Source organism: Gopherus evgoodei, chromosome 1, assembly GCF_007399415.2.
Source record: "Gopherus evgoodei ecotype Sinaloan lineage chromosome 1, rGopEvg1_v1.p, whole genome shotgun sequence".
NCBI classification, from domain to species: domain Eukaryota; kingdom Metazoa; phylum Chordata; order Testudines; family Testudinidae; genus Gopherus; species Gopherus evgoodei.
In genome coordinates, this window is record NC_044322.1 from 80,725,542 (window position 1) to 80,747,316 (window position 21,775).

The following is a 21,775-nucleotide window of genomic DNA, read 5'->3' on the forward strand; positions in this document are numbered from 1 at the left end:
TACCTTTTCCTTAGATTGTAAAGCTCTTCATAGGAGGAATGGTCTCTCTGTTCTTTGTTTTTACATCACCTAGTACAACAGGGTCCTGGTCCTTAACTGGAGCTTCTATGCACTACAGTAATACAAATAAATATCAGCAACTGAGCATGAAGCTTTTATCTTGATAACAGCTCCACTGCTCACCAGATTTTACTGTTATAGGAAGATAAACGCCAAAAAAAATGTATTTAGAAAGATTTCTTCTTATCTCATCTTCATTTTTGTTTTACAGATATGTGACTTAGCCTTGGGTCCTATTCTCTCCAGGAACATCCGCTAAGTAACATCTGATGGAGTCAACATGTTTCACCCCGATGCCGGAGTGACTCTGCATGAGGAACATTGAGAAAAAGGGCCAGTCTAAGCTGTGGTGCATCCTCTGACTTTGACATAAAATAACTAAAGTAAAGCAATGGCCATTTCAAATTTGATGTCACCTGGGAGTTTAGCCATTGTGTCTTACTGCTCTGTGAGATCTGGCTTTTGCCCCCTGATGACAGTGGAACAAATCCTGTTCCTTGTATCAAGTCACAGCACAGGAGCATAAAGAAAGGAACTCTACAAGGGCTGGAGGGGAAGAATCCTCCTTTGCAGTGCCTTTCCCAATGGCAGCACTCCCTGCACGGATGGAGGGAAGGCCTGGTATATTCATAGGTATTCACTGATCCCTTGTTCCCACCCCATTCCAATCTCCCCATCAGAATGGAAAAAGGTGGGCTACATAGAGTACAGGAGAGCAAACACATGGTAGGTTTCCTGAAACTGCTTTCACGCACCCCCATATTGGAACCACATGAGTTCCACCCAGGAATGGCACTCCCTCTGCTTCTGGGATGGGATGCTTTTGGCCCACTGGGACCTACTGAGAATACTGCACTGAGAAGCCCGTATTGTAATGGTTTTAAGCGACATGTAAGATAAGGATTTTCCCTAAGACATTTTTGTGTCTTGTAAATCAACTATATTAAAATGAAGATTTGGGAAAAACACACTAGCTTTTTAAAATAATTATCGACTAATTTAGCACTTAACAAGTAACATTTAACATGTATCACGACATTTATAATAAATAAAATTTAAAAAAAATAGAAACAAACATATTTAAAAAGTCAAAATAGTTACTAGATGCAACCAAACAGAATGATATGAAATACTGTTTTCGTTGATAATAACTGTTGTTTTGTTAAACAGAAAAAAAAGAAAAAAAGAAGAGAGAAGGATATTTTATTAAAAGGAGGGAGGAAATAGGAATCACTAAATGCACATGTTACGTAAATTTGTCATATATTGAATACAAAGCACCAAATATTGAATGATCTTTTGTTTTTTTTAATTAAAGTAATTATTCAATGGACTTTGGAAGCTAAGGAAAGAACACATCTTGCTATGTTTGAAAGCACAACTCCTCATGTCTGTATATCATAACAATGGACTGTATCTCATGAGCAATGTCTAGCTTCCAAGAAGCTTTTTCAAAGAAGCTTTTTCATTTTGTACTATCATTGAAATGGGTGTTCCTAACCAAAGAGATATGTTGCCAAGTGTTCATTGCAATTCTCTTTCCAACAAAAATTTTAAAAGGTGTATGCAAAGTTTTATTCATTTTGAGAATGAACTGTAGCTTTCACTTAGTAACACAGAGAGAATGGATGAAAGGGTATAGTATGCACAAATGTGCCCAGTGGTATGGAATCCTTCCAGAAAATTCCAATTCTGAGAAACCTAGGACATATTTAAACTGGTGTCCAAATAGATCTGTGAATTAAGAAATTAGAGGCGTAAATAACTGTTGAAGTAGTGAAGCTTCTCCTACTTTCTCCCATGTAGGACATGACAGACATGGCCCTGTGTTCACCTCCCAGGTCATTTGTAAGCCTCATAATGTTTATAAATTCCAGAGATTATGTGGAGATTGAGCTAGAATGTGGAAACCTACATAAGTTATCACTTATACAACTAGTCCTGTTGAATTAAAATATTTCAAAGAAAAAAGGATTGGAGATAGATTTAAAGTTGCTCACAGTTGGCTGTGTGCAATCTATAAAAGAAGACTACATCCATAAAGGCTCCTTAACACACCGCTCTCTCTCTGAGGTATGCTGCAGAAAAGAAATGCAAATGACCATGTGAACTTGAAGTTTGTCAATGTTATAAGAATCTGAGCTGCAGTGTAATAATACCAAGAAGTAAAAAAATGGCTGCAAGTTTATAGATTTTAAAACATTCTCCACACAAGATTTTTGTTTCAATGTTATAATAAATTATTTAGTTTTGACTACGAAAGTCTTTAAATCTACTTGGTCTAATTTTTTTCTCAAGGACCAACGTGATGGCTACCAGTATTTTTTTCAAAGCCTTTTTTACTATAAAAACTTTTTAAAATACTGATAGTCAGCCACACTGGTTACTACCACATTGATTCTTGAGAAAATTTGACCAAGCAGACTAAAAGAGTTTCATAGTCAAACCTAAAATTTGGCAAAAAACTTACCCAGTATCAGGTTTCATTACAAACCCAAAACTGAGACCAAGTGCAAAATCCTGACTCTATTGAAGTTGCCAACATTTTCAGCAACAAGTCCATGCTTCGGTACTACAAACCAAACAGATGGGGATGTTTTGGTTAATTTTATGCTGGATTCAGACAAAAGCAGGTGATTTCCCTTGTTTTATTTTGGGCTTCATTTGAAACCGAAGTTGCACAGAGGCTGTAAACATGACACAAACTGAAATCAAAGTTGCATAGTCCCTAGGGAAGAAAAATTGCTGAGTTTCAGACAGCTCTATGTTCACTGGCGCATTTAAAATGCTACATATGCTCTGTTCTCTAAAACTCTTATCTCACTGTGAGCAGAGTTTATGACATGGCTTCGTGGTAAATTCGGCCATGCCACACACAGTTCTCACAAAGGTAAAAACAAATCAATAATCCTTTTGCAGAAACTGACAGAGCACTGCCCACAATAATCAAAGTTACACCAAGTTTACAGGCAGCTTATTAACTACCCAAATCAAGTGCATAGTTTAAATAATGCATAACGATGTGATCAAAGATGAGAAGGTTGGTGAATTGATGCCATTAGTTTGTTTCATACAAAAATTGGGTTCCATCAACTTAATGCCTTTTTTCCCCATCTAAATTTAATATGTTTAATTTCAGAGAGAGTTTTGATCAATGTGTCCAGATGACTTCTAAATGCTTAGATAAGGCTTTTTCAGTCTTCATTTTTGTCATTGGAACTTGGGTAATAAGTTTAGCAATATATAAAAGCCATAGCTCATTCCTAGATATATTATATATAAAGATGAAGATATTATTTAAGTTATCTGTGCTTTGGAGATTAAAAGAAGATCCTAAAAATAATACTACATGCATGTTTTCCCTCATCAGACTTACAACATGCTATTACCGGTTATGTGGCATTTTCCACTTTATTATGTATTTTCTTTATTGAATGGTTCTTTGCCATTAAATTTTTTAATATTGTTAGTGTTGAGAGATAAACGCTTTGGTACATATTGGAGAGTAATAAATTGTGTTGAACATTGATAAACTAACGCAATTACCAGCAAGGTCACAGAGTCAGCTAATTTAGAAATATCAGTACTAGGATTTTGAGTTGTCCCCTTGAGAACTGTGGCCACTTTATTAAAGCAGGAGAGTGAGGATAAAATGGTGCATTAGGATTGATCTTTTGATCTAATTGTGAAACTCTGCCATTCCTCGTTTGATCAAAAGTGCTTAGCAAGCAAGAGAAAACACAACTCAAGTAACTGAGGAATGTCCCTTACAAACTAAAGGGATTGTGGGAAATAAAAACAATAACAGTTTGTACAGTTTATGGTGTTTGATATCAATAAAAGTTGTAAATACAGTGCAATTTATCTTTGTTTCACTGCACTGAAACTTCAGAGTATGCAGTCATATATAACACCTTCCAACATCTTCCAGTAATTGAATTTCTGAAAATGCTTAAGTCACAATTAAGGAATGCTATTAGCATAATGTAACTAAAGGATATATTTTAGAAAATCATAACTAGAAGATGTGCTTATAATTTTAAACCTTTTATTTTATAAACTAATTCGTAATTGTTTAAAGTGACTACTCTGCAATAAGTCAACCTCAAAAAAGTAATGTTAACCTAGTGGTTGACAATATGATATAAAACAATTTCATAACATGTTATTCTTACATCGCTCTGTGCAGAGCGCCAAAACAAGACCCATGTACTACTTAAACACATCCAGTTCTGTGAGAGATCCTTCCATTCAACTTCCTTGAAATCTTCACAGAGTCCACCTGATATCTATAAGCCCATCGTGTCATATGGCATATAGCACATGGCCACTAGGGTGATGTGGCTTTAAAGGATGTACACTTATAAGTGGAATAGAATGCCAGAACTCAAGGAAGTGTTAATGGCAGATGTAACCAATTACCTTTGTCATTTGTTTTAATCTGACCCTCGTCAATAGCAAATAGAAGTCATTGCTCCCTGAAAGCTATTTAGTAGCCTATACGAAACAAGCTAGTACACTCAGTCTAGTTGTTAAAGGATGTGTCACTTCACAAAAATACCACCATCATCATACTTAGCACTGGTTTATCGTTTCAGCAAGGAAGCTAAGGACTCAGTGGACTTGGCAGTGGTTCTTCCTGAACAGGGCGCAGAAAGTTTTGTTCTAGGGTCCATGTTGTATTTCTTTTGTGGATTTCAGTTTCTGGGGCTGTCAATCTAGCACCTTTCAAGAACTCAAAACTCACTTTAAAAATCCACTTATTAAAAATGAAATTTTATGTGAAAATACTGAGAAATCATTCAGGATATTACTGATGTAGCTGATGCTACTAGGTCAATAAGTCCTCTTAGTCATTGCCACAGGCATGCACTGAGGTATCAGCTGCAAGGGTTTAATATGCCTTCACAGAGAAATGTCTCTCCTTTTGGTTCCCAAGAGAAACACTTTCTGTCCTTCTGAAATATACAAAAAAAATCCCAATTTACATTTGTTAATTAGAAAGATTTAATCTAAATAGGTTAATTAATTACAACCACATTTACATTTAAAATTTTTAAGTGATTATTTTAGAAGATTTTGCAGACTTCTAATTACAAGTGTTGTTATTCTCATTAGGATTTCAGCTATTGTCCCAAATGAGGACGGCAATTGATCTGTTAAACTCCACAGAGTCATTCAGTTTAACTTGTTCTATGTACAGACTACATGTATGCGCACATACACACTTGAAGAGCCATGTGCCATCACATATTCCAATGTCAATTAACTGCCAAAGAACTGCCACATTCCCCTTTCTATGATTAACAGCGGAATCCATAAAGATCATTCAAATTCTTGCAAGGATATGAAATATAAAAAGAGAAGTGCCTCAGAGAATGGATTTATTTGCCCTATTTTCCAGAAAGAGTTTGATAACAAATAATGATTGCTTTAAAAAGGAGCTATGGCCGAGGAATCAAGCATATGAAAAATGTATCAGGACTCTGATCCTGCACCTCTTACTCCTATAAGCAATCATTATTTGTGAGCACAGTGAGCGGTGGTTTGATTTTTTTTTTATGTGAAGAAGAGTTGCTGGAGTTGTCCCAAAGTAATGGAAAATTATCTAACAGTATCAATGTTTATAGGAAACTTGGACAGTTTATATTCTACTGAAACCTAATTTCTAAAATATTATTCTGTAAGTAACTGTAACAATAAAAAATAATAATCAAAGGACAGATGCAGTGTAATGAAACATTTTAACCAATCATTTTTACTGATCCAAGAAGTCGTAATGTTGTATCTAACACTAAGCAGACCTCCACAGAAGACATTTTTTAGTTATACCAGGAAAACACTTCCGTATTTACAATTCTAATCAGCATAATGAATCTAAGACAGTTGGCTATAATCCTGGGCTAGATCATCACCGACATGGGAAAAACCTCAATAAGACACAGGAAAGTCCATGACTTTCACTTTGCAGTGTTTCCTCCAAATTTTTCTGACAGCAGGGCAGAGGAGAACGGGCAGCAGGTTTGCTTCTTCCCCTTGGAACTCAGTTATGTACAGATTTTTGGATGCTCATAGAGAACAAGTGTCTCCATATTGTTTCCCATCCTGATGACCACACACAGTGTTCTGGAACAATGGTCCCTGGTAGCCCCATACCAGTTGCTGTGCCCTGAACTCTTTTATGAGTGGAATCATGCAATAGAGGAGAGACACGCAGTAAAATAATGTGGGCAGGGCAGAACCATGTTATCCTGCATAACCCTCACTGAGGAAAGGGAGGATGAAGCATCAAAGTGCAGATTTATTTTCAGTGCACTCCCTGATGGCTCTGGAAGAAGTGCAGCTCCAAACTCAAGGGAATAAGGTCTAATACTCTCCCTGTTTCCATACTCCATAGTGTGGATCTGCTAATAAACCAGAAAGGACTTATTTAGGCTTCTGTATGGCTCCGAGAGATTATCTTCACTGCAAAGTTAACTCAAGTGTTGGCCCCAAACTCAAATGACATGCACACAGAAAAACTCTTCACTCGATCATGATGGTGCTTTTACCTCAAGATTGCTGGTCCATTGGGGGAACAGGCTAAAGTTCAAGTCAGCCCAACCTTGCTGCTAACACAATAACCCTGTGCTGCTAACCCAAGCAGATTGTGCAGCCCCAGTGTTCTTTCTCTGCAGCCACTCTCACTCAAGCGACACTAACTCAAGTAAACTCTGCAATGAAGTAGCCGCCTGATTATGCTCACTTGGAATTTAGAATTGTGCTGCAGGGTCTACAAATGTGGGGACTGACCCTACAGCCTTGCTACACTAGTAAAATCCCACTGAAGTCAGTTGGAACTTGCATGTGAACTTACTTTGGGTACGACCACACTGCAATTAAAAACCCATGGCTGGCCTGTGCCAGCTGACTCAGGCTAAGAGGCTGTTCAACTGCAGTGTAGACATTGGGATTTGGGCCAGCCACAAATGTCTAAGTGCAGTGTAGACGTACCCTTCAGGCCTGGGTCCTTACATTTCTTGACTGAGAAATTAATTAAATATATTCAGTAATTGTATTGTTGATGATTATGCTTATTGTGTGGCCCAGTGGCTCAGTCACGATCAGGGCCCTTTTATACTAGGAGCTGTACAAACACACAAGAAATTACAATCCCTTTCTCAGAACAACTTACACTCTAATTTGTTAGAAGTTTTAAATAAGACCAAGTTGTAATATTATTTACAACTATTGGCCAAAAAGTCAGAGATCGATGTTAAATTATAATTTCAAACTCCTTCAGTATGTGCGAGAAAATACATTAAAAAGTAAGGCAAAAAAACCAAAATCTTCAACAACACAACCATTTCTAACACATCAAAATCTTTTTTCCTAACAAGAAACTAATGATGACACTTCATGCTAGACGTGATGGCTTTTTACTTGGTTTTATTTACTGTTTAATGAAGCTGGTATTCTATTTTCTTTCATCAGCTCAATGATGATTTGCAGCAAATTATACTGGCAAATTACTAAATAATCCTTGTGCGTTGTACCAGGAGACAAAGAATCCATCCTACATTATCAGGAAGTACAAAGTGATAATAAGAGAGGGTTTGATGGAGGTCATGTCTCATAGCTCTTCAGGTCAGATAATAATGTGCTAAGTCATTAAGCTGTGATACCACTTTCCTGACTATTGTAATTGATGGGTTCATGAGATGGGTACATTATAAAGCAAGTAATGTTTTTGAAATCTCCATCTATAAAATTAAGAAGTGATTTTCACTCCCTCTCCCCATCTCTCTTTGCTCTTCCTTAGGCCATTTCTTTGTCTTTTTTATTCTGGGAGGAGGCAGTTAGGAATAATAAGCACATATGGCCTTACCTGACACCTCATAATAGACTAGCAAAAAGATATACACACACACACGCACTTAAGATACTTTTTAGTATACAGGGTAAAATGAAGAGCCAATGAGTTCCATTAGACTTGCGTCCTGAATTTCAGATATGCAACTTAATAGAAGTATTCATTTTTGGTACATTAAGGCAAGGTCTACTCTAAGAGCACTTCGTCACTGTGGCTATATCAACAAAGCATTTCTAGCTTGGACCACAGCTTACACAGGCAAAACTGAGCTTTCACTGGCACGATTTATTCCAGCTCACCCAAGTGACATGAGTGATTCTGGCAAAAGTGCAGTTTTGACAATATCTACGCTACACAGGAGCTTTGCTGGCACAGTTGTGCTGGTCATGGATCAACATGATCACACTCCGGACTGACACAACTGTGCCCACAAAAGTTTGTAGTGTAGACCAGGCCTTACTACATTTGAAAGATGACAAAGTGACAGCCCTAGAACCAAGATGCCAAGGCTGCCCCACTAATATATTCAGGAATGACCACTGGAAGGACTCTCTCTATTGGTAAAACAGTAATTCATGCTCCATTTCCAATTCAATCCTTGGCTTTTCTACCAAGCCTGCCAATAAGGGGACCAGAATACAACTATTATATAAAACATACAGTTGTAACTGCAGACAAATTCTATCTTAACCAATACATAGCTCTCTCTCTCTCAGGTATTTCTAAGGCACCTATCAATTGACTGGGGTTATGGTTAACAAAGGTGTATTCCTTACTCCAACGGTGCTGGGCAGACAAATAATATGTCATTTTAGTAAGACTAGCTTAGCACATTTTTCTAATACTGGATGGAATGATGGAATGTTATGTGCTATTCATACTTTGTGGGAACAAAACATTACATCTAAACTCTGGATCATGTCTTTCTCATTGATATAAGTCACATATTGTCGGTATTGTCAAGCTCCAGCCTTCAAAAATCATGAGAGAGACCCCCAAAATCATGAGATTGGCTTAAAAATATTTTTTTTAAATAATAAATGTTAGATTATTTTTATTTGCCTTCTGGATTTTGAGCCTATAAGGTTTATGTTTGCAAGCAGAAGCGATAGACACATACTTTAAAAAAAAAAGGGGGGGGGGTTGAGATTCTTACACAACAACATGGCTTCAGTGACTGATGCTTTAAAAAAGTATTGTGTAACTCCTGATAAAATCATGAGAGATGGCAATGTCATTTTCTATGCCCCTTTTTTCAGTGTTATCTTCTCAAAATATACATATAAATAAAACTCTGGCACTTCAACGTTGACAGCTTCAGGCAAATGATTTATAATCTGTTTTCATCATTTTCCTGCTGTTTATGTGGTGCAAATATCAAAAATACTAAAAAAAATTGGCACATAAAAATAGCTCACTTGAATAATTAGGATGATCATATAGGCTACAGCATTCTTACAAAACTGCTACATTTCAAAGGGAAGAAATGTTAACTTACAGTGCACCCTTGACCAATTCATTCAAAATTAGTTAAGTAAATTGGATTTACTTTACTACTTTATGTTTTCACCAAAAGTCTTCCTCATCTCTTGAGTTCAATTAATTCATTTTGAGTGAATGAGTCAAGAGTGCACCATAACTCAGAATTTCTTCCATGCTATCTTAATAGAACGTGCCTATTCTCCTCAGACCACCACAGTGACATTTCAAAAGCATGATTCAGTGGGGGAAATTCAGTTAAGCCACATAAAGGTGAAGTATTTGGGCTCCATGAGCTGACTCTGGAGCAGTTGGGGATGTTCCACCCGACTAAGGGCAAAAATATAGGGCTTCTGTGCAGCGTCCTGTAGTAGCATCTGAAATCCCTTCATGTCAGTTGTGCAGGCCATTGCGGGCAATGGATCCATACAACTGCAGATCCATGGCCTCTCCCCCAGCCTGCCACCACCTTGATAATCTGTGTAAAACCCATATGGCTTAGTAAGGAAAACAGTTTCATAGCACAGAAGCGATGTGCCGGTTCCTGCGTATGACTGTTTAGCCCATCCCATGGAAACATCTGCGAGCAGCTTCAGTGATGCAGAATAACTTGTGCTGGCCCTTCACTGCCTGGGTGAATTGGGCCCAATGTGAATACATTCAGCAATAAATAAGGAACTTAATATATTTTTTTAATTTCACGTGCAAGGGAACACAACAGAATGGTAACTATTTACCCTAAGTGTGAGAGTAGTTGCAGCATTACAAGACACATAACATCACACCAGGAAAGCATACACGCAGTGTAGTCCTAGTTTTCATTCTGTCATGTCAGGAGGTAGCAGTGGTATTGTTCCTGCAGAAAAGCAAGTTTACAACATGTCACTCACTTGAATGAAATGCATGCAACATTCCATAAAATTCTTGTTATCCCTACCGCCTTCTGCAATCTAACCACATGAGGACAGGAAATCCTAGCAGGAAGTGTTCAGCACAGAATGTTCTATCACATTCTGCCTTTCTGTGAGATGTCTTTTCAGTAAAAACCTTATCTGTGACATAATACACTGCAGAACAAGTATTAAGACTGGCCAGTAACCTCAGAGCAGCTTGTACTTCAGGATCACCCAGCAAGATAGTGGAGGTGATCCTGGCCTATTTTCTCTTTTTTGGCTAACTATTTAAACTTTCTTTATTTTTTTGTTTTGCTTTTTAATCTTCGCCTTTGCTTCTCCTCTGTTTTATTAACCCCTGCTTGTTTTCTCTTCTTTTTTTTTTAAATCCAGAGCCCTCGTCCATTAAGCCCTGAGAGCTTTCAATTTCCATGTCTCTCACTCCTCTCTAAATCTTGGAAAATCCCAGCTCCTTCTTACCCTTTAAGAGAAGAACAATTGCATCACTAGAGCAAACAACTACAAAGGCAGCTGTAGGTTCCTCAACCACTAATGAAAATGTAACCGTATCTATGAAGTAAACTCTGGCCTAGAATCATAAGAAAAACAGATATAATTTTCATCTAAGAAGATTATTAATGTATTTACAGACACCTATGGGAGGGTAAATCTAAAGTTGGTCACGTGAAAAGACTACCTTTAATTTCCAAACCCACTGGAAAAAACAATCCAGTTGCTATTTCACTGCCTTTTTTTCTTCTTTGTGCTTTACACCACTTTGCCACTATCTGGGGCGCACCAAAGTAGTCATATGATTATTTTATGCCACAGAGTCAGAAGAACAAGAAATGTTTCTGATTTCTAACCATATTATTTTTTAAAATGTCAGTTCCTTTATGTATTTGCTGTATCCCAAACATCATTTAAAAATACAAAACTGCCTCCTAGAAGTATAGCTGAACATAGCTGTGACATTCTATGCCTTGCAGGAGCACTCTGTAACCCCCATATTCCTCATTTACATATAATTGTGATATTGCATATAAAGCATGCCATGTAAGGTATCAGGGGAAAGGTTATGATTCGCTGAAATTCATTGTTCTATGTAAATATGTATAACATTTATGCATATGAAGTTATAAGATTGTGTTGTATGGTTGTAACTAAAATATGCTGTGGGTTTGGGAAGCGCCCAAATACTCTCTCTCCAGAGACAATGCCAAGGAAAGTAACCAACACTCAGGCGGGTGTCAACCAACCATTAACAGCCATCGTCCAGCAAGGGAGTTGCAATTCAGTAACTCACCTGCATGAGGACAAACCAGGAGAATTGTTCAACCTTGCCTGGGGACTCAGCAATGCCCACCAGACATGCCTGGACTTGTGTTCTCCAAGTACATGGGACTGAGGGTATAAAACAGAACACAGGAGCCACTTGGTGGGCCTTTCTCACACCCCCACCTATGCTGCAAGCAACAAAGACACTGAGAAAACTGAAGACTCTAACCAAGGAGAATGGCCCAGGTTTAAGGACAAACCTGTATATTAAGGACTGCAATATCCAGTGGGGTGAGAAAAACTGCTTCATCTAGATGTTGCCCAGTCTAATAGGGTTGAGAGTTTAGACTGCATGCTTGTATTTTCTTTTCCTTTGGTAATCACTCTTTTTGCCTATCCCTAATAATCACTTAAAATCTATCTTTTGTAGTCAATAAACTTCTTTACTGTTTATCTTTACCAATGAGTTTGCCTGAAGTGTTTGATAAGGGTGCTTGCTCAGGTCTGCAAAAGCTGCTGTATATCCACTTTCCACTGATGAAGTGTTGATCCAATTAATACATATGCACTGTTCATCTTGAGCTGGGGGAATTTGACTGATGCCTTTTTCTGTGTGATTCATGAGTGGCTCTAGGAGCATTCATGCAAATTAGCTGGGTGTGGGGCTCCTCATGCTGCTGTTCTGAGTGATAACAGGGCTGGGAGAGTTTTCTGCTTGTCACTAGAAAAGCATTGTGAGAGATAGCCCAGGCTGGAGAGATTTAAGGAGGCACAGTGGTCCCACAGTCTCAGGCTGCATCCTGGGGAACTCATCACAATAGTCATCTCAGTTTATCTTCTCAGAGTATTATCATGTGCTATGTGGACCAGCTGAAAGACTTCATGTCTCTTGAATAGTGCTCAGCACTCTATAAATACTAGACAAATGCACTTCTACACTCATGCATACTTTCCATACTTAGGGCACTGTTATGTAAGGTGCCAAGGGCTCTCAAGTCACACTTAAAGCAGTGTGGTGTTAAGGGCTCACAGGAGGCACTCTAGGATCAGGATTGCTAAAATTAAATATCATGGGCCGAATGCTTCAAATTTTATTCACGAGTAATCCTTGCCCACACAAGCAGGCCTCCTGAAGTCACTGGAAATAGTCACAGGGTTACTTTCATAAGTGTTGCAGGATCAGGCCCTCTTCAATCAAATAGAATGCACAGATATGTAAACTACTACACAAATCTTGGTCTACATCAAGTCACTAAACCTGTGATGTTTTCATGTTATTATTTTCTCCTATCTGTCAAGATCCAAGTCCAAGATTTCCTGTTTCCCCTGCGTCAGCTACTAACACAAGCATCACTCCCTGTAAGGCTCTCCATGGATAAATTTCAAGTTCAGAAAACATAGAATCATGAACTTAAAACCCATACATACATGGATCCCTTCAGTGGCTGTGCATGTCATTAAGCACGCGTTTCAGTACTTTGTTGAATGTCAGTCTCAATCAGGAAACACTTTCGGTAAAATTTTAAAATTAACAGGCACTGAGCTAAGTGCCATTGACTTTCAAAGAGACTTGGCTCCTCAGAACCAAAGTCACTTTTGCAAATGGTACTCATTCACTTCACAGCATTTGGAAATGTTCTCTTTATTCCATTTTTTAAATGTGGGCTCCATCACTTAATTTCATTATTTGTCCACCAGAGATAACCCTGGAGTATATTCTTGTCCATTCTGGCCTGCTAAACCCAGGGATGTGATTTCAATCCTTGAGGGGGCCACTTAGGGATCTGGGGTAAAAATCAGTACTTGGTCCTGCTAGTGAAGGCAGGGGGCTGGACTCAATGACCTTTCAAAGTCCCTTCCAGTTCTAGGAGATAGGTATATCTCCTATTATTATTATTATTTTATTATAAATATACTGGTAAAAAATTATGACATGAGGAATAGGATGACAGAGTAGAAAGGCTACAGTTAGTGGAGAGCAATTCATGTCATATCACTGCCACAAGTTATCTGCCACCATTCTCTCACCAATGCTCACATTAGGTCAATGTTTCTCAAACTGGGGTCGCCGCTGGTGTAGGACAAGCCCCTGGTGTGCCAGGACGGTTTGTTTACCTGCCCTGTCTGCAGGTTCGGCCAATCGCGGCTCCCACCGGCCACGGTTCGCTGCTCCAGGCCAATGGGAGCTGCTGGAAGTGGCGTGGGACGAGGGACATACTGGCCGCCACTTCCAGCAGCCTTCATTGGCCTGAAGCGGCAAAATGCAGCCAGTGAGAGCAGCGATCTGCCAGACCTGCAGAAGGGGCAAGTAAACAAACCAGCCCAACCTGTCAAGGGCTTTCCCTACACAAGCGGCGACCCCAGTTTGAGAAACACTGCATTAGATGATATGCTCTCATCTTCATACACACCACTACTAATGGGAGTAAAATGCATAATTCTACGAATCAAAGAGAAGGCTAGAACTTGACTGCATATAATTTCCATGTGGAATATTATTTTCAGTGTAATTTTCACATACTAAAAAACAATTGCAACAATCATCCATATGAGACCCCATATTTTAGGTTAATCCTCCTTTTTACCCATTTCTTTGAGAAAGATTCACAGTGAATAAAGCAGAATCAATTGTGAGGGGTAAACATCTTAGATCTAGATTATACAAGAATTCCTGCACATCATTTATTAAGATGGAAATTCAAGGTCTTACATTTCAGGGAGGTTAAAAGGTAACAAGATTAAATGTTCAAATTATATTACATTTGTTGCATTTTTTTTATTTTTATAAAACTAATGCTCAAGCATAGTCCTCTTGAGACTCTTGCAAGAGCAGTCTCCAAGCTTTTCTGCTGAAATCAATCTAAAAATATTTAGCATTTAGTAAATCCTGTAATAGCAGCATGCATCTTTGTTAGAGCTTGCCAATATTAAAAAGATTTACAAAATTCCAGTGTTCGGTACAGTATAGCTCTCATACACATCATCAGAATTATTAAATTATTGCCAGTTCAGAAAATTAATGAAGACAGCAAATAAACTGGTACATGGTGTTACTCGTTTACATGATTTAAACTGGATTTACATGGTCTCTTCATTTTTATCACTTTTTAAAAAACAACAATAAAAACCCTGTCATAGAATCTCAGGAGGTCATCTAGTCCAACCCACTGCTCAAAGCAGGTCCAGTCCCCAGACATAGTTTTGCCCCAGATCCCTAAATGACCCCCTCAAGGAGGGAACTCATAACTCTGGATCAGGGATCAGCAGCCTCTGGCATGCGGCTCATCAGGGTAAGCACCCTGGTGGGCCGGGCCAGTTTGTTTACCTGCCGCGTTGGCAGGTTCGGCCAATCGCAGCTCCCACTGGCAGCGGTTCGCTGTCCCAGGCCAATGAGGGTGGCGAGAAGCCGCGGCCAGCACATCCCTCGGCCCACGACGCTTTCTGCCACCCCTATTGGCCTGGGACAGCAAACCACAGCCAGTGGCAGGTAAACAACGTGGCAGGTAAACAAACTGGCTTGGTCCGTCAAGGTGCTTACCCTGGCAAGCCACGTGCCAGAGGTTCCCAACCCCTCCTCTGGGTTTAGTAGGCCAATGCACAAACCACTGAGCTATCCCTACCCTCATCTTCCTTCCTGTCTTTTCATGTAATTCAGAAATGGTTACTTTAACACATTTCTGTGTATTTTCATAAATATTTTATTCCATTATGTTACAAACCCACTTCAAGTCACAAACAGTAAGAGTGAGTTAGGCCTATTTTCTGTAACTCCCAAACACTTGGAGATTTCATTCAGTAAGGCAATACATCTAAACGATAAAAGAATTCTAAACTGAACAGGACCACAGCAGTTCACTGCTCAATAAGCAAAATGTCTATGAATTCTGGTGCTGTACTGTTGGCTTTCAGCTGAAATAAAAACAACACTTTGCACTTTCAGTTTTCTTTCACAAATGGGGGCATTATGTTTACATAGTCTCTACTTGCATTTTTGATTTGAGATTGCAGTTGTAATAGTAGTTCTGACTGGCTTCTGAGGATCTGACCAAGATAACCAAATTCTCATCTCTCTGTTCCATACTACTCCACATCTCTTTCCTCACCCCACCATTACTCCCCATTTAATTTCAGTTTCGCTTACCTAAATCAGATCCTACTCCCAAATAAGCCTCACAGTCATACACCACCATATTCAATGATAGCTTGCACAACTCAAAACATGTATGAAATCACAGTGTGAGGGACCAAAAGCTCTTCAAGTTGGGCTGGCTCAAATTGGAGTGATTCTCTAACACTAGCAATTCACCAGCAATGTGAGCTTCTGAAAACACCCTCATTCCTGGAGTAGACACCCTGAGTGTATTGATTTAGGTAGCAAAGTATCAGAACATTGTTATTTATAACATTAAAATGGCTTTTAGTCAACAAAAGTATAATGATTATATTGAAAGTTTTGCCAGTGTTGCCTTGTGTACTAAAACTGCGCTGAGTGCTGTTCTTCTGTCCTCTTTCACTTGTGGGTTTTTTTGATAGTGTAGCTGAAGTTTTGTGGTCTTCTACGTGCAAAAAGATGTAGTTTGTGTCACTGAATATTTCTCGGTGATCCTGAGAAAATTTTCTGCTTTCATCTCCTTTGCTGTAACAAATGAAAAACTAAATTACCATTGATGGCATTACTTTCCATTGGAATTTTCTCTCCTTGCAGCCATACATATTCATAAAACTAACCAGGTTATACAGATTAAAATCAATTGGTGATTTTTAAAACTTCACAGCAAATCAATTCACATAAGAAATTTGACTGTAAAAATACCCCAGTGTCTCCATGTTGAACTGCACAAAAGGGAGCCGAGGTCTCATTTTCATTACTTGTCTACTTCACATTGATTTTGATTCACATTTAGAACTGCACAATAAGAAAAATGCCTCCAGCCGATTCTGTTCACATTTACTAGATGGCAGATATTTCTCATGAAACCCTGTAGTATTTGATTCATTTCTGAACCACCACCTCCCCAAATACCTAAAATCATGCGATAGTAAACATGGACTCAAAGTCACAACAAGAAAGCAGCATTATTGCTTCCTTCACAAATGGCAGTGATGGGAACTGCAAGTGCTGAGCACCTTTCAGGATGTAGCTCTTTATGCCTCTTCAAGTACATCATGATGTAATTCAGCGGCCTGAAAACAGTTAAAACAACATTGGTCACAGACTTCTTCGCAAAGAAGAGAAACTACTGACATTTCCCTTTACCATAATCTGTATCAACTTGGAACAATAAAGAGACCGCTAAAATTAAGAGACCATTAAATTGCAGGTTGGTAAGCACAATAGTAACATTTTCCCTTTGTTTCATCCCACTTATGAGGTGGTCAGCTCCAGGACAATACAACTTCAGTTCTTGTGACCTTCTCATCAAGATCTAACAAGAATCAATTACAATACTTCAGCCTGAAGGCAACAAATGCATGAACTGATGGGAAGAGGTTACTGTCCAAAAGGAAGGACAACCTTCTTCCTACCTGGAGGTGAAAGAAGGCACTTCTTGTTACTGGCACCATTTGAATAGCAGGTGCTCTGATACTATGGCGATGGGCAACAGTATGAAGCCCTAGATAAGGTCCACCTACAATCCCAAGAGTGTGTCCTATCTTGATTTCTGGAGTACAAATGCCCTTGAAAGAGGGCAAAGTTGTGGTGCCTACTAGCTTCTCACAGTGCCACCTTCTTGCAATCAGTAATCATCCCAGTTTAAGGCATGGCAGTTTACATACTGGCATATCTATTTTGGTTAGGGCTGTAATTTCACTAGTTATACTGGTACAAACTCTAGTAAGGATGCAGTCCTACTGACATAATGGTGCCAGGGAGTAAGCTACAAGGCACCTTTGTACTGGTATGACTGCATCTACACCACATGGATATGTGTGTGCGAGTGTGTTATATTGCTTTAACTTTGCTGGTATAGTTAAAGTGGCACAACTTTGTGTGTAGACAAACTTGAGGAACACACTAGCTTTTTGCAATGCTGGTTAACTTCTGCTCTCAATTGTGTCCCAGATGCAGCCATTTTCTGACAATAAAACATAGTGTTAGTTGTTTTAGTCCCTGCAGAAGGTGCAGCTCATCTGTAGTCTGGAAAAGGAAAAGGCAGGCTCCGTAGGTGTGCTTCTGCATTTAAAATTTAAGTCATGTTTGTCTTTTAAAAGAGATTGGTGTGGGGAGGTAGTGCAAGGGAGGTAGTGTTTTTAGCCAATCAAGGATATTTTTGTATGGACTATATGACTTGATAACTTTATGAACTGAAAATGATTTTGGGGAAGGAAAGGTAGGGTGGATTTGCATTTGTGCTGACACCTTTTGAATCAAGTTTAGCCCAATGGGATTTGAAACCGCTGAGATATTAAACCTTGAAAAGAGAGATTTATAATGGAAAGGCTGACAGAACTTTAATTATAGCCAGTGGCACTTTAAGCATACTTAAATGTACTACGTTTTCATAAGGACATTATAAAAACCAAAGGGATAGAGGTCACAGGTTAGATTGTGCTGGAGTAACTGTTGGACCATCTAAACCTTTAGGCCATATTTAGGCTGATGTTGGCCTAACTAGAGATAAAAAGTCAAATATCTTAGATTCTAGATAATATCAAAGTATTGAAAAGACTCCCTCACTTTTTTTTCGAGACTTATCATCCTCATGTACATATTTTTTTAAAGTTATGTGAATTTGGTATTCTTGTTTTGGGATGCACTGGACCATTGTTTCACAAAAATATTAACAGCACTCTGTAAAATGGGGGAATTAGAACCCATTATCTTCTGACCCCTAGTCCAGCACACCTTTTGCTAGGCTAACGGGCATTTCACAGGGAAAGGCTGGTTGGACGGACACAGATGCCCTACCTACATCTGTGATAGGCAGGCATGACAGGGCTACCAAATGGAAACGTGTTACATGAGAAGTATGACATTTAGCAGGGCTGCATGCAGGCTTTCCACTTGACATTTTTGCTTATATTCTGTCAAATATGGTTTCCCAAAAGTTACACACAGGAAACAGACTCAAGTAGACAGTGGGTCTAGTGATTAAGCATGAGAATGGGAGTCAGGAGATTAGAGATTTAGTTCCAACTCTGTCACTGATGCATTGTGAAGCTGTGGGCAGGTTGTGTACGACTGTATGGGCACAAAAGGAAGGGAAAGTGTGGCAGGAGCTCTTTCAGTGCTAAGATGCAAATTTTGGGTTAGCCATATGCTAGGATTTGGAGCAGTATTCTATGCATCTAAATTTTAGGCTCTGCATGTCCCAGCTTACATGTGTTGGGATTTTATGGTTCCCAATAATAACCAAGTGAGTCAGATGCCGGGCAAAATCAAGGATCTTCGATTCAATTCAATTCAGTTTGATTCAGTTCAACAAGGCTTTATTCAATGTGCACAAAGGGAGAGGCTCCTGGTACAAAAATCAGCCAGAGTCCCTCCAGCAAGGAGCCCCTCCCATTGCTATTTTATAGCACATGGCAGTTCCATAACAAGTTACATAACACAAACCTCTAGCCAATCATATTTAACCTTTCTATACATGGATTTGTTCATCACATGCTTATATTTCTCCACTCCACATATTGAGCTCACCCCCCTCTCCTGGCCTTTTCTATGATGTTCCTAGGGTGGTGAGCCACAGCATGCTTCCCTATGCATAAGTGCCTTGTAAATCACATTTTGTTTAAAATGAACACAAGCATACCCTTCACATGCAAAGATTCTGCACCTCCCCTAGCACACAGCATAAGGCAATGCAGAATCATCTTCTTTACAAACTGGAAAACAGAGGCACAGAGTTTAACTTATTTGCTCATGGTCCCACCTTGAGTCTGCCTGGTTCCTCTCAGGTCTCTCTGATTCCTACTTCTATGCTCTAACCCAACTGTGGCTCTCTTCCTTCTACATCAACATTTTTCAGCTTTTTCAGGTTGGTTACTCCTTATTCAAAAATCACAGATTTTCACAACCTCCTTTACATTTACTGTAAAAGTCACCATAAAAAATTGCATTTGTTTTAGCAATAATAAGCCTCTCTCATTTATTTTTTGAAAGGATGACAGAATACTTCACCTTGAGGGGTAAGAGTGTGTGGAGAGATTTCCTGTAATAAAATGGTCAACACCTCATGACCTCATCCCCCCCGAGACTGCCATCTACCAGTTGAGGAACCCTGATCTAACCATTAGACCACACACTGGAAAATCAAGCATCTTTTTTACTGTGCTTGGGCAAGTTTGTGAATGAGTCTTGGGCATTTAAGTGTGGAACTCTGTAAAGAAGTGGAAAACCGGGGGAAATCATGAAACCTTGTTAACGCATATAAGAAAGAATTCCTATAGTTAATTATGGGGAAATCATTGTGGTTGAAAACAACCACCAGCTGGGCTCCACTTCAGCAGCAGATTGGGAGGATCCCTAATGATCACACAAACTTTTAAGGAAAAACGTGAGAGTCTACTTTGGGGTATATCCAAAAGAATCAACTCACTATTCCCCCCCTCCTCAAAACTCTTTGGTTAGCCCACCCATTTATAACAGTGGATAGACAAGAATTGATTGATTGTGGGAGGATAAGAACACAGAAAGTTACTGTACAAGCCTCTCTAAAATGCTGTTTCCTAGATCCTCTCCTCTTTCCAAACAGAAGACTCTGTAAACAGTGCTGCATTTGAAGTAATAAAATACTTTTTTTTAATTTCCATTGATTCACTTTGCATATTTCAAATAACATTTTACAGCACACTGTTGTGCTGATGTAGATACTAGAAAAGCATTAAGCATAATATATAGGCTATGCAGAGTGATTTATTGAACTGGTTGGTTGGTGAAAAAAATAAGCAAAGGGCTAATCTGATTTATGGTTCTAATTTTGTTTGGTCACAGAGTTACTTGCCTTTTTGCAGTACGAAAGGATTACCATGAACGATAAACTTCGAAGAATCATTACCTCTAGCTTTTGTAAGTGTGCTCAGATCAAGTACTTGATTACAAAATTTTAAATCTATGATTTCCATAAATGTTATCATTTACTGTGTAGATCATATTAAGAAGAGTTTTCTGAAAATCAGCATAATGAAATTGAATATCACAATACAGGCAGCAAAAATAGAAAATCAACCTGCCCCCCAAAAAGGAGAAACACATTTATATACTTTGTTATGTACCTTACACCCTCATAAATTTGTGATGCCCGGTAATGCAAACATGTGTGTTCTGTCCACAATAGGTAGCATTCTATGAGAGCTAACTTAGATAAGGTGAGGACAGCATTTTTTCTCCAAAAGTCAATGACAGTTTAAGAATGAGATTTTCTCATTACCTACAATAATAACCCTAACATTCATATTAAGGAGACGAGCATAATACCTCAACTTTTTACAACTACAAATCTCATGGTTTTTGTTATACAAATAATTGAAATTGTAACGAAGGTGTAGTGGATTCACAGTTCAACAGGTATTCGGTCATTATTTAAAGACTAATATCTATACTTAACTTCTACTCCTAGAGTATTCAATCTACAGCATGAACAAGAAAGCATACTGAATAAACACAGCTTCTAAGGAATCTTCTCTCTACAAATAATAAATAGATAATGTAGTAAACAATAATAACCACCTCCCCCACTTTTACATGTTTTAACTTTTTCATAATTCTGTGTTTTACTAAGCTAAAATGATATATCAGGGAATTTATTTTTTTCAACGCAATCAGCTGCAATTATGTATCTGTCAGTAATAAATAAGTCAAATATCACATCCCTGCTTTCCCACGTCTATCATTTTACATATAAACCCAAACAGGAAGACCAATAGGTTTAAGGGCTACTCTATCCCAGGGCTTACAGGGCTAATCCAAAGCCCATTCAAGTCAATTGAAAGATTTCCATTAACTTCAGTGAGCTTTGGATTTCTCTCAAAGCGGTCTTATAGAAGTGCTGTGCCCATTGCTGCAGAGTTTTGTGATGATCCAGGTGTGATTTTTTAATGCAAATAAAATGAGCTAATTTGCATCTGAACAAGCTTCAGCCAAAAAAATTGAGTCTTTTAGTGCTGGTGAAAAGTGTCAGCTTTGTTGCCAATCCTTAGGATTTCTTCATGAGTGACACAATTTTGGCTTGAGTTGTAGCTAGTCTTGAGAGGACAAAAGAAGCTCCAGTCC